The following is a 14,603-nucleotide window of genomic DNA, read 5'->3' as shown; positions in this document are numbered from 1 at the left end:
TTTGTTCGCAGAATAGAGAGAAACCCAACATTTCTTGTACAGGATTTATTCAACACAGAAAGTATTTCTTAAATTATTGCAGGTTAGTCATTTGTCTAAATCTAAATGTGCAAAAATCAGGAAAATTAAAAATATAAACCAGTTTCAAACGGCCTTAAGCTACAAAGTGATTAAAAATACAAACTCTACCATATTTACACTGTAAACATCCACATGAGCAGCCCTGCCTCAGGCTTTCAAATGTAAATAAACAGCAATGATCACACAGCACAGGGGTCTCCAAACTGTGGTCCAGGGGCCATTTGTGGCCCTCCGAGTGTTTTCGTTTGGCCCCCAAGTGCATCTTATGAATGATGGTTGGTGCAGATGGAGACTTTTTATTTGAAAAGATGGTAAAATAATCACTAATATAATTTTAAGTACAAAACAAATCTATCAGATTCACGTCTATCCTGAGACTTTTTACTGAAAAGTCGACTTTCCTGCATCCAAAATCAGATTTTGCAAATTTTTAACCTTGGTAAACGATAGGCAGCATCTTGAAAGAAAGTGACCCAAATCCTGTTGCTGTCCTAAGAATAAATTTGTTCAAATAAACCCAAACGAATTTGAAATTTGTTCAAGCAGACATGCAAAAAACAAAGTTATGGATTTATAATGACTTTGTACATTGGCCTGCCACAATAAAACAGGTAAATTAAAATGTATTTTACCATTTTTTAAGTTTAATTTTGATTTGTTGTTTTTGGCTTTCTACCAAAAACTGGATAGTAAAAGTCATCATTCTGGTGATTCCTGAGACTTTATAATCTATTTTATTTGTTTTGTTTATTTATTTTGGATATTTAAAATATTTTTCAGTTATGCCATTATTACTATAATATTGGAAAATGGTCTCAAAACAACAATATTATAATTTATTGCCATAATTTCTGGGACAATTTATCATGAAACAAAATTTATCAACAACAACAAAAGAATAAAATTGACTATTTTGTTTGCCTGACTTTAGTTTTCTTAGCCCACTTGTTCTTTTGACTCAATAATTTTGGCCCAGGTTAAAAAGTTTGGACACCCTGATAGAGCGGATCTGAAGTATCACTGATTTAAACCAGCAGATGTCAGAATCCCCTAATAATTCTACATTTATATTAAAATGTCAGAAAACACGTCTGTTTTCAACTCAAAACCACGTTTTTAATAAGTAAGGAGCCAATACGTCGCTCTGCTTTCTGATTTAAACAAACCAGTGTGTGTGTGTGTGTGTGTGTGTGTGTGTGTTTGTGTGCGTGTGTGTGTGTGTTCCCAGATTTCCCCAGTAAAACGGCCGGATCCGGTTCTGTAGTCCAAACCTAATCAGGTTAGCCACCGGACAAACGGAAGGAACCGTCTTCTTCCTGCCTCTCCTCATCTCCTCTCCTCACTTTGCCTCTTCCAGAAAAATTAAACCATCTCTCAGTGAATCCTGTTTTTGTTCCAGCAGCAATTCACACAAACCCACCCAGAATAAACTGTTCAATAAATCAGAATATGCTCACTGATAAGGGTCATTTGTGCCTTTTGGGTTCAAAAGGCACAATTAAGAATCATTTTCAGTAAGGTTTTTTCAGGCTAACTTATATTAATTTTTTAAGACTTTGTAGTTGGTGTTTACGTATTGTTTATAGAACATAATTAACTTAAGGTACATCTGTTTACTACTAAATGAGTTTCACTAATATTTATGTATTTTCTAAAAGAGAAGTTGAAACCGAAGTATTTTTATGGCAAAACTTTTATTGGGATTTTATGAAATAGACCAACATAAAATAGTCAATTATTGTGAAATATTGTGAAGTTGACAAAAAATTTCCAGTTTTTCTGTCAAATTTAAACATTTTTAACTCACAAAAGGCCTCAGGATAACCGCACCCTTCCACCGAGCTTAGCAAGTTCTGGTGTTGGATGGCCAAATTCATGCAGTCAGGGGCCACAGAAAACTAATCCAAGGGCCACAAATGGCCCCGGGCCGCACTTTGGACACCCCTGTACTGGTTCCTCATCAACACACGTTCTTGTTAAAGAGTTTGATGGTTTTTCTTTTTAAAAGGCGTTTTAAACATGCTCAGCGGCAGCGGCCGGTGGTTTCCTGCTGGCGTTGGGGGATTTGCCTGCTGCCGTTTTTCTCTCATTTTTTCTCTTTGTCTTCTTTGTTTTAGCGCGACGCTGCAGAGCCGAACCCTGAAGCCCAGCTAGCTTTTCATCCTGGCATCATTCCACCTCCCTGCCTGATGCACCCCCATCTCCTCCTCATTTATTTCCCTTTCCTCCCTCCCCCCTCGTTCTCTGGATCCCTCGATCTCGTTGCCACGCCGACCCATCCCCATCCTCGGCTGCCGCCGCCCACGCCGGTCCGACTCCGCCCTCTATCTGGGATGTTTTCCTTCTGCGACCATCAGAAGTGAAGGAACGTTTCTCTTTTTCTCAAATTTTTTCCCTCAGCATGGCCAACATCATCATCATCATCATTCCAGATTTCATGGCACTCAACCACCGCCATGTTTGTTGTCGTTGCCATGGCAAAGGGACCACAAGCTTCTGCCAGTTCCAGCACATCTTTTTTTTATGTTCATTGATGATGGATTATTACAAGAGAAGAACCTAATGAGAAATGTCAGACGCTAAACATGCTGAGTCACTGGTTGCTATGGTGATACCAGCCTTTCAACGCACATGCAGTAAATAAACTCCAAAATAAAACAAACTGTTATTGTTGCCCGTTGGAGGAGATACTTCAGTAGTTTTTCACATAGTTCCCCAAAGTCTGAACGGGAAGTGATGCGAGCCTCAGAATCCGCCATCTTGGTAGGCAAACGCAGCACAAAACATCCATGACTTTCACACCAAAAAAAAAAAAAAAAAATGTCAACATTGACAAATGTCCAAGAGAAAGATATTCCTACAAAAATTACTGCTGTCAGAATCAACACATTTGGAACAGACAATGCGGCTTGTTTATTGTTTCCATAGCAACTCCGAAGTGACTGCCATAACAGTTAGCTATGGATGCCTACCAAGATGGCTGTCAGCTACAATGTTCCGGGAATTGTGACGTCACATGAGAAATTGTTTATGAGGAACGTTCGGTAAATATATGAAAGTGAGAAAGACGGCATGGTTAGTCCGCTTTAATCCAACTGCGGTCCGTTTGCTTAGAAAGTCCAGTTTGTTTAGTGGCGTGTGACCAAAAAACTCAAAACCAAAAGCAGGAAGTGTACTTTAGCCTAGCGCTAGCAGGAGAAATGGTTTGTGATGTTTTACTGAAAACAAGAGAGAAATCATCCAACGGCTAAAATCTGACGCCACTCAATTTTTGTTTACATTTTGTGAAGCAGGAAGTTGAGCTCAGTGTCTTCAGAGGTTTTTGTGTCATTTTCTTCAGTGGTTCTTGGTGCAGCTATTTTTATTGCCCTAAATTTAGCATGTATTGCTATTGTTGGTGTTGATTACCAATGGTAAACAAACACCATTTCTGTTGTTTGGTGATAAACAAACAACAGAAATGGGGTTTGTTTACAATTTGTGTTGGTAAAAAAAGGTAAACATTTTGTTTACAAACATTACTTCAACTGATGGTGAACTAATGTTGTTGTTTACCATTAGTAAAAACACCATTTATGTTGTTTCCTGACACAAATGGTTAGTAAACAATGGTTTGTATTGGTTAGCTAATTAGCATCATTAGTAAACAATGTCAACAATAGTAATGTGTGCCATATTTAAAGCACTGAACATAGAATTTATTGCGTTAAATGTTGTATTTAATGGTGCAGACAGTGGTGGTTGGTGACATGGGCATTATGGGCAACCACCCAGGGCTTCATCGTGCCTGGGCAGCGTGAGGCCTCGGCGTATTGTGACGCAGGGTGTTGAACGGTGGAAGCAAAGCAGAACCAAGAAGAGTTTGAATTGGTAATGATGCTGATTAAATTTATTTCAGCTGAGTGTTTAATATCTGGAGAAGCAATTCTTATCATATTTCACATTTTACTGTGTCATGTAGCGCGGGTCTTGGTCTTTGGCTTGGTGTTGGGTTAGGTGGGCTTGACTACCACACACACACACACACACACACACACACACACACACACACGCACACACACACACACACACAGGAAATGGCGTATAATCCGAACCCAACCTGGCGGATCTGGTGGTAAAATGTGAGGAATTTACGATCAGGCATTGAGAAAGACACAGACATGTATTGAGCTTTACAGAACCCCTCATTCAGGTTGCATCTCTCTTTCTCAGATTGATGAGGGGGGGAGATATTGATAAAAGGTGAGCTACACACACATGCACACACACATGCACGCGTGCAGAGTGCACAAATTGGAGCAGGCCAAGGAGCTCCACTGCAGAATATCGATTGCTGAAAAAAAGCAGCCATGAAGAGGATGTACATGTGTGTGTGTGTGTGGTGGGGGGGGGGGGGGGGTGTAACCACTAAAACACTCTGATTTGATGCAGCACCCTCTGTAGCATCCAGAAACACAAAGAAAGGTTCTGGTGGTCAGAGCCGCTGTTCCGTCTGCCTGTCGGGTTATAAAAAGCATCTCCAGCTTGAAGCACGGTGGAGGCGGCCAGCCATGATCGATACGCCGCTGCCGACCTTCACAGGATGAGGGCAAACATGACTTTGACATGAGGAGAGCAAGGGGCGAGTGTTTTGGCTCAGGCTGAACCCGACGCCGCGCTAATCGCCCGGCCCGCTGCTTCATTAGCCCAGAACTTATCGAGCTGAAGGTTTTTCTCTCTCTGCGGATTCAGAAGCGCTTTCTGTCGCGATCCGGACGATCCATAACGTCTCTGTTCTCCGCTCGATTTTGGTCCGGAGCTTTTGATAAACGCTCTGCGGGAGATTCGTCAATAACCCGAAAATCACTCCAATAATGTTTGAGTACAGACAGAGTAGGAAAAAAACATGTAAGTTGGTGATGAATGAAGTTTCTTAAAACAAAAAATAATTCCTCCACAACATTATGACAAAGACTCAGCAGAGATTTATGTTTTGTTTTGAAGGGGATGAAGGAAGTGAAATCACTGATGAGTTAGGAAAAAAACTGACTTTAAATTCAGATTATTCTTCATTAAAATACTGAATAGAAATTAAGAAATCATTAAACCGCCTGCAAATAATGAACATTTTAGTAATTAATCATCATTCTGAAAATCAATTATTCCAACCATCAATCAGTTATTCAGATTAATCAATTATTAAGGCAATTAATTGAGTATTCTGACAAGAATGGATTATTTTCACAATTATTCTGCCAATTAATCTAATACAAAATTGCCACTTTCTGCAGATTTTACGTTTAGCCACTCAAGCCTATTTTGCACAATATTATAAATTGCAAATAAATAAATATTTCAATCCATTTTTAAATAAGAAAATAAAATTTTATTGTCTAAAATTCAATAACACCAATCCTATAGTGAATGGTTGATCATTTGTAGCAACGTGTGAAAAGCTCAGCTCTTTCTGCTCATCATATCAACACAATCTAATCTGTTTATTTTAAAACTATCAATAACTGAACAGAAAAAGTATCTTAGTGGGAGATTTTTACAGAATTGAAGCTAAAACTATCACATTTGAGGAGTTTTTGGTTAGCCATATTTTTTATTCCTAAATGCAAAATGTATATATTTATTGTACAGTTTTGGCTTAATTCCTGCTCTGAGTGTGTTGTTTTTTCAGTAAATTGGAGTCTGAATATTAACAATTAATTGGTTACTAAAACAGGTGACAATTAGTTAATCAATTAATCGTGATTAATCTGATTAGTCATTTCAGCCCAAAAGAAACAAGAAGGTGAGAATGATAAAAAAAAAAAGTTATTGCAAACAGCTTGTTATATTTTAAAGGTCTTAAACTATAATATTTAACGTTGTGACAGTAAAGAGGAAATTTGAGAAGGTCGGCATTTTCTGCATCTGTTCAGGTCAAAACTGTCTTTGGAAAAGAAATAGAAGTAAAACTTCCATTTCAGATAATCTGAGACTTTTCCAACATTTCAAGTTAAATCCCAACAACAGAGGAACAGGAGGGGCATAAAAATGAATCTGTTCACTTTAATATGAATCTGTTCACTTTAGTAGATATAAATAAACTCTGAATGTGAGTAAAACTCGGATCTGCAGCAGAACCAGGCGCAGCTACGATTTCAGGACTTCAACATCCAACACAGCCACACACTGGATTAAACATTCTCTGATTAGTCAAAACAACAAGATGCAGGTCATTACCCTCTGAATGTGTGTGTGGGTGTGTGTGTGTGTGCGCGTTTGTGTGGGGGTGCGCGTATGGGTGTGTGTGGGTGTGTGTGTGTGTGGCCCAGGAGCGGTGACACAGAGACTGCTGTATCTCTGTCAACACACACAGATCCTGACCTTGCCTTTATGTAGAGTAAGCAGGTCAGGTGTGTGTGTGTTTTATCTTTTCTCACCTCACAGCGTAGTGAGGGTGAATAATTCACACCAGCTGTTTAATCCGCTTTAATCCAACTCCAGTCCGTTTGCCTAGGAAGTCCGGTTCGTTTGCAGAGATGTGACGAAAAAAATCGAACTCTGGTCAATCTGCAAATCTACGGCTCGGTTTGGCTGAAGTGAACTCCGGTGCGGTTCTAATGAATATGCAGAACAGAGACTGCTCCAAAAGCAGGATGTGGACTACAGTACAGGGCATTCTGGGTAAATACAACCAAAGGCCTAGCGCTAGCAGGAGAAACGGCTTGTGGTTTTTAGCCAAAGAGTAAAGAGAAATCTTCAAACTCTGAAGCATCTCCATGTTAGTTTACATTTGTTGAAGAAGAAAGTTGCGCTCAGAGTATTCAAAGGTTTTCATGTTGTTTCCTTCAGTGGTTCTTGGTGCAGTGCCCCCACAGGCGAGGAGGGGAACAGGTTGATCAAAATGTTTGGTTGGTTTGACAGCAGCAAAAAATGTAACAATAACTGCATTTATATTGACAATAATTGCGCAGATTTAAATTATGAAAATAAATTTGTTCTATGGAAACACAGAGGTTTTTTTAACTGACCTTTTTAAATGAAAAACCAAAACCTAAACAGAAAAGATCTAATAGGATAATTGTAAAGTGCAGCAGGCCAATGACGCAGCCCTGAGGAACACCGGCTGTAGGTGACCGTCACTGGGAATGTTGAGGTTCTGAAAACTAACTAAAATCACACGAGAAATTATTTAAAAATAAGAGCTGAAACATCACTTGATGCATTTTTATTGACAATAAAATTACACAAATTGGAATTACAAAAATTAATTTTCTTAATGGCAACAAGTCAATTTTTAAAAAACGAATTTATTTTGTTAAGTTTTTGTGCTAGGTTGAGGTGGGTTTTTAGGCTCTATTGAAATTATTATATTTTGCAAAACTGCAATGGAAACACATGAAACGAGTCACATAATCAATAACCGGATGTTGCTACAGGCAGAAACAACAAAGAAGAAAACAGGAAGTAGTAGGAGGATGATGGCATGTCGTATTTTTTAATAACGTATCACATTAACAAACGTATTCATTTGTGATTTTAATTACCCTTCAAATTTAATGGAAACGCCGTAATTGCAAAATTTTATTTTTTTACATTAGCGGAATATCGGCCAAATTTCTCGCATATTTCTAATGGAAAGGCAGCTATTGTTGCTACTTTGGTTCCCAATCAAACGGCTCTACGTGCTTGTTCAAGACAACCAGAACAACTAAAATAGTAAACTGAATGTTCAGCATGTCATTTGATTTTTATCCGTCTCTACCTTTGCATTGACTATAAAGGATATTTCTGTGTATAAATTATATCTTTTCAAAGTAGTGCTAAATAAATGGATTGAAAACAATGTTCCAACTTTCTCAACCTTGGTTAAATAGTGACTGATAAAGAGAGTGAATTATTGTAAACTGTTAAACAAACAAGAAAACTTCGGCTTTAACAAAGGTTTCCATACAGTTTGACATAATAGGGCGTGGAGAGCAAAGAGCAAACGGGGATGTTAAAGTCGAGAATGAAACGTTCTTTACTGAGTTCTCATCTAACCACCCAGTTAGTTTTTATATGCTTATTGATTCCTAAGGAAGCAAATTTTACAAAACATGAACTCATAAAGTCATGATGCCAATTTCAATACTTCAGAAATGAGAAATAGACCTATGCATTGAGATAAATAGAACGGTAAATTATTTACCAACAAAAAACTACAACAACTGAAATGCAAAATAGAATAATGTAAAAGAAAATGAAATTTAAATTATAAGAAATACAAAGAAATAAAATAGAATAGAATAAAAAACAGCCAATTTCTGACAATAACTTTATATTTTTTTGGTGTCTGGAAAATGAGAAGTTTCAAAAACCTCCTGATTATTAAGTCACATTCGACAACGGAACTCTGCTAGCTACCTAGGAACCACAACGGAACTTCGCCCGCTACCTAGCAACCACAACGGAACTCCGCCCGCTACCTAGAAACCACAACGGAACTCCGCCCGCTACCTAGCAACCACAACGGAACTCCGCCCGCTACCTAGAAACCACAACAGAACTCCGCCCGCTACCTAGGAACCACAACGGAACTCCGCCCGCTACCTAGGAACCACAACGGAACTTCGCCCGCTACCTAGCCTCCAGGCAGAGTTCCAACACTTTTGGTCAGCTGTATGCACTGTACAATGGCTGCTGGAAAAAAAGTGTTTTCACTGGAAAAACGTTAGATTCCACTGTAACTATCTTAATAGACTTGAAATGAGATCAAATTAATTTACAAGCAACTTTTCAGCAAGAAATATAAGCCTGTATGTTAGCTTTTCTTATTTCAAAGACAAAACTAAGTGATTATTTCACTTATAACCACTACTTTTTTCGTCAATGTTAAGGACTTTTTCACTTAAAACAAGCTGCTATTTCAAGCTAAAAAGTTACCTGTAAATTAGTTTTGTCTTGTTTCAAATGTACTAACACTAGAGGCTAGACCAAAAATACACTTTCGCAGTGTTGCTATTGACATATAATCCAGAAACCACTCGCTGAATTCTTGTTGATTGTGCAGGAGGCTCCACTTCTGCTTTTCAAAGCTGTACGGTTGAATAATTGTGCATCTGTTTGCGGACATTTTCATGTACGAGTGTAAACATTTAATTTAGGGGGCGTGGCCAGCAGCAGATTATTTGGATTTAAAGTGACAGAAACTCTTAAACAGCTCAACATAGGCAGAAGTGAGCAGACTAAAACCCCACAGAAAATGTGATTAAAATGTTTTGTGTAGCCCATAGACCTATTATAACCTGCTCAAGGAAGTGTAATAGGTCACTTTTAATGACTGTAGAGTCCCAAAACAGAATAAAACGTGGTTTGAATCATAAACTTGTAGAACTTATCCAACCAATCAAAAGGAGCAACTAGTTGGTGAACCAGTGGAGGAACTCGGCTACGTCAGGCAGCCTGTGACCGGTCAGTCCGTCACCTCTGTCCCAACAGCAACAGGGGCCCAGATAGTGGAGATTAGCGGCGTGTCCAACACTCTGCGCACCACTTAATCCGGTCAGTCACAAATCTGCCTGAAGCACGACGATTAACCCCTTTCCCCTCCAGGAAGCAATCCGAGGAAAACACGGCCGGGATTAGTCCAGGCAAAGGTCACGGTTAGACCATGTTGGCGTCGCCAGCAAACGCTGCTGAGCTCCTTCGACTCGCTGCTCACCAACTCGACTCTCACCTCAGATCCGTAACGGAGCTGAACCTGAATGCCACGCTGCTGTTCTGTAAACTGACACTGAATTACCCTTAAACTGTCGTTATCCAGGGTTTACACAGAGAGATTGGGTCAAAGGACGCAGAACAAATCTCCAGGCTTAAAGCTCCTCAGACCCATTTAGAGTCCTTTATCTAACTGCTTCAGTTTCAGGGCTGATTTAACCTCTGCTTGTTTCAAACATGAGAGACACAAGAAGGACACGTTTAAAGAAACACCTGCAAGAGATAAGACAAGAGAGAATAGAAAAATTCACATAAACTACTGGCTCTACAGGAGACTCCAAACCCAAATCAAACTTTCTCCATCTGAACAGAAACGAAACTGAAATTATTATCTTTGGACCTAAAGGGGAACGATCTAGAGTTATAGATCTAGAGTCAATGCACAGCTTCAGTTTTTACAGCTGAAAACCAGAGATCTGCCTGAAATCTGGACCTTGAGAGACACATAAAGACGGTTACAAAGTCGGACTTCTATTACCTGAAGAACATTTCCAGGATTAAAGGAGTAAAGTTTCTGCAAGATTTAGAGAAACTCATCCATGCATTTGTCTTTAGTCACATCAATTACTGCAGAGCAGAACAGTGTCTGGTTCTGATCTGCATCTCTGGAACCAAACATGGAAAAGCAGCTTTCAGCTTCTATGCACCACAAATCTGGAACAAACTTCATGAAAACTGCAAGAGACGAAACAGAGTTCCTTAAAGTCAAAGGTAAAATCCACCTATCTAGAGTTACCACTGACTAATAATGACTGAAACAAATTTTCCAACTAATCAGAATCAGAAAATGCTCCCATAAACTGATGGGTCTGTGCCTTACCAGAGGCACGAAAATCAAGTTTCAAAGTCCAAACCTCCAGCATGGAGGGGAGGATGTGTGTTTCATGCTGCTTTACAACTTCTACTTTCTGTTTGTTACATCGTCAACGTCTGACGAAATTACGTTCTGCGTAGCCTGTGGGTGGAAACATGGCTACTTTGGATTTTTTTTTCTGCATCATTTTAAAAGTCTGCTCTAAATTCGCATAAAAATTAAATAATATGCATCCCTTATTTTTTGCAATATTTTAAGTTTGCTCAAAATTGGCACGAAATTTAGCTGAGTCGCATTTTTTTTTTTTTTTTTGAGACATTTTAGTTGCTCACTCAAAATTTGCACATTTACATGATTTGTATTTTTTTCCAATATTTTAAAAGTTTACTCAAAAATTAAATGACATAATTGGTTGGGTTTTTTTGCAACATTTTTAAAGTTCTCAAAATCTGCATGTCAATTGGATGAAAGAGCAGCGAATGATTGATTAATTACCACTTTATTTTTTACCTTTAAAGCAAATTCCTGCTTATTTTTAAAATTTCTAATACTGGAAACAATATTTCTATATCTTCGTGTCCATTTCAAAGTCAAATTTAAAAAAAAGTGGAAAATAAAAATAGCCAGATGCATATAACCTGAACTCTGAGGGAATTGTTTCAAACGTAAGGAGGAAGAAAAGCGAAATCAGGAGCTGCAGACAGAAATAGAGAGCGCCTCCCGTCCAGAGGAGTGAGGAAGAGGATAGAGAGGAAGAGGAGATTAGCGCTCCATCTTCCTCGGCCTCCTGTTGTGCATATGGCCAGGTCAGGGAAAACCGGAGTTATTTTGGAGCGGAGGGAAACCGAGTCGATCCTTGCATAGGGATTTATCTGAGGAGCGTCTCTTCTCGTCCTCCTTAACGGCAGGGAGGGGCACTTTAACCCTTCGTGTGCCGCAGGGTTTCCATATCCCCGAGGCCAGCTGGAGCTTCATCCCTACGCTAACGCAGGAACCTCCACTGTGTGAAATCAAACCTGAATTCTCAGCTGAATGTGCTGACTTCACACATCAATATTCAGACGTCTGAATCAGCAGAACTTGGCGTTTGACCTTCGGTTGTAAAAGTGGCAGATCAGAGAATATTCACCGCAGAAATGGATCGAACGGTTAGAGCGGGAACCGACACATAAACACAGAAAAACGCTCGTTTTTACCAGCAGGGAGCCTGAAGTTGGTCCGCTCTGCCGCTTCTCCCACCAAAAGTCGCTGAAATGACTGAATTTATCAGTTCTGGATAAAATTCATCACCTTGGGATGCAGAGCGCTGCTCTGAGAGGATTAAAGGTTTTCCCTCAGAAAACTAGCTAAATGTTGGTGGAGGAGTTTATGTGTCAAAAAAAATTAAACGTTGAGAGGAAATCTGAAAACATGAGCAGGTAATTATGTGTTATTGAAAGACATGATACTAAAACACCAACTATAGAGTCTTAAAAGAGGCATGTACAATAAAATATAATTAAAATAAATGCATATTTGCACTTTAGCTAAACACTAATTAATTAATCAGTAGATATTACAATAAACTATGTAATGTTGGTCATATTTAAATTAAAAGAAATATGGACAGTGCTGCGTATTTGTATGCTTGAATAATATATTATTTGGGTAAAAAATTTATTGTATAAAATGTTCTTGTATATTCCTAAATCCTCCCATTTGGTATAGTAATGCCTACCGCTTGGTGCAGTATTATTATTTATTGGTTGTTATTTATCCAGGATTTACAAGGAATACTCTGATTGGATGAAAAAGACCGGTCTGTGGTTGGCTGGTAGGCTTCGCTAAGTTGCTAGAACGTGCCAGGACACATACTGAGCGAGTGTGTGAGGTGTAAACACACAACGCTTCACATTATTCTTTGTTCACAGAGAAATATGCGCTCACATCAATCTCACCACGCTCCGGTTGGTGGCACAAAGTCACGCAGAAGGTTGCTTGTACCACAGGCTAACATCCATGCTAGCTAGAGCTCTGCCTCATCTAGCCAGCTAGCCGTGGCTAGGCTAACATTAAAAACGTTGTCACTGTGGCGCGCTTTTCTCAGTCTGCAGGTAAACGAGCCACCGCATCGTCTCCTCCATCGTTCCTGGGATCATTTATGTGTCTCTTGTCGCTTTATTTGATGAAGTTGCTAGTGCGTGCCAGGACACGTACTGAGCGAGCGTGAGATATAAACACACAACCCCACAGGTTATTCTTTGTTCACAGAGATAAATGTGCTCACATCAGTTGAAGAAAAAGTTTACTTTTTCTCTCCAAATTATTACGTCTATCTCCCAATTATGACTTTTTTTTTCTCAGAATTATGACTTTAAAAGCCTACATAAAATAAAATGTAAAAAAGTAAATTGCATCTCTGCTGTTATACCTGGTTTCCCACAGGTGTCCATGAGTCTTTAAGTCAAAATTCTAAGAAATAAAATCTGTTTTTGGCTCTACTGCTCTTCCATAGAATTTTATGATTATTTAGAGTCTAACAGATGCAGTACCAGAACAATAAATTAAATAAAATTTAATCAGGTCTTGATATGTAAATAAAAAAGACAGTTGATTTTAATCTCAATTTGACTCCAAATAATAAAAGAATAAAAATAATCTCCAAATTCTGATTTTAATTTCCCAAATCTGACTTTTTCCCCTCAGAATTATGACTTCAATATGTTATAGAAAATACAATTTTAAAAAACAAATCTGATGTGTTCAACAAGTCACCTGTCTGTCATTAAATAGTTTCTCCAGGTGTTCACTTGTCTTTCAGTCAGAATTATAAGGGGGAAAAATAGATTTAGTTAAATTTTTTGGGTCTAAAGTTCTTTCAAAGAAATCTGCTGGTTGTTTGTGTCAAACTTAAAATAGTTTCAGAACCAAGGCAACAAATTAAATTAAATTTAATCATGTTTTCATACTTAAATTGGCCGGAAGGTGGATTTTATTCTCATTTTGACTTGTTGCCTTCATGATATTCACATCGATTCAGCCGGAAACTAAAGACACAACACGCAGAAACACGCAGAAACACGCAAGCTGTCTGAATGCTCGGCACGCGGCGCCGATTGGTCCTCAGTGCGGTGCTTGGTCATTCCTTAGCAACCACCCACCCATCATCCACCCCGCATCCATCCACGGGCGCACGCGCATCAATTAAAAGCTCGCGCGGACGTCCCACGAACACACCGTGGCGCGCGCCGGAGCAAACCCAGAACAATGTGAGCACGCGGGGCAGCAGCACGCTCATGAATAGCGATGATGAAGATGATGATGATGAGCCCGGAGCCTGGCTGCCGCAGGACGCAGCGGCCCGGTGAACCCGCACATCGACCCCAGCCAGCAGCAACTCCTCACGCAAACAAACCGGCGCTAATTACCGCTCCGTTTGCGGTTCTGGGAGCGATCCGAGCGGAACCAGCGGCTCAGTCACCGACATGCGGGAAGCACCGCGACCGGAGGAAAACACTCCGGAGCCCACACTGATAAATAAATAATAAAGCGCATGCCGAAGACGCCTTCTTACCTTCACTTCTCCGAAATTACGATCATCAACCTCCGTCGTCTGTTTTTATCTGTTTTATCTGTTTTTTTTTTTATCTCTAAAAATGTTTATTCATTCGCTTTCTGCGGGTTTTTCCCTCTACAGTGTGAATTTAAATGGACAGTATATGCTGCTGTACACAGGCAGGGAGTGAGCGCACTCAGCGGGACCCTCAAGACTCTGTGGCAACCAGAGGGGGCGTGGCCACGGCTGATGACATCACGGGGGCGGGGTCAACACGCGGAGGGAGGGGCGGGGGGAGTTTATTTATCTACAAACCAAATGCACGAGACGACAAGCTACTTCCGCTTCTTCGGTCCAAAACACAGGAGAAAAACAGACCAAGGTAATTTATGGATAAAACTACAGATAAAATTTATTAATTTTGGTTATTTAGCAAATAAC

General features: G+C 39.6%; 1 protein-coding gene across 2 annotated transcripts in view; it reads right to left on the bottom strand.

Moving 5' to 3' along the window:
* nol4lb (nucleolar protein 4-like b) overlaps positions 1-14,603 on the bottom strand; it is an 88,325-nt gene that overhangs the window by 49,079 nt on the left and 24,643 nt on the right. The window contains exon 1 of one of the 2 annotated variants that reach the window (XM_028010021.1): positions 14,181-14,367. The exons of the other annotated variant lie outside the window; for it this stretch is intronic. The gene's annotated coding sequence lies outside the window, so the exon portion shown is untranslated. Of the gene's footprint in view, positions 1-14,180; positions 14,368-14,603 lie in introns of those variants that run through there. 2 annotated transcript variants of the gene reach the window in all.

Source organism: Xiphophorus couchianus, chromosome 24 (assembly GCF_001444195.1).
Source record: "Xiphophorus couchianus chromosome 24, X_couchianus-1.0, whole genome shotgun sequence".
Classification (NCBI taxonomy): domain Eukaryota; kingdom Metazoa; phylum Chordata; class Actinopteri; order Cyprinodontiformes; family Poeciliidae; genus Xiphophorus; species Xiphophorus couchianus.
This window is presented reverse-complemented; position numbering and strand designations above follow the sequence as displayed.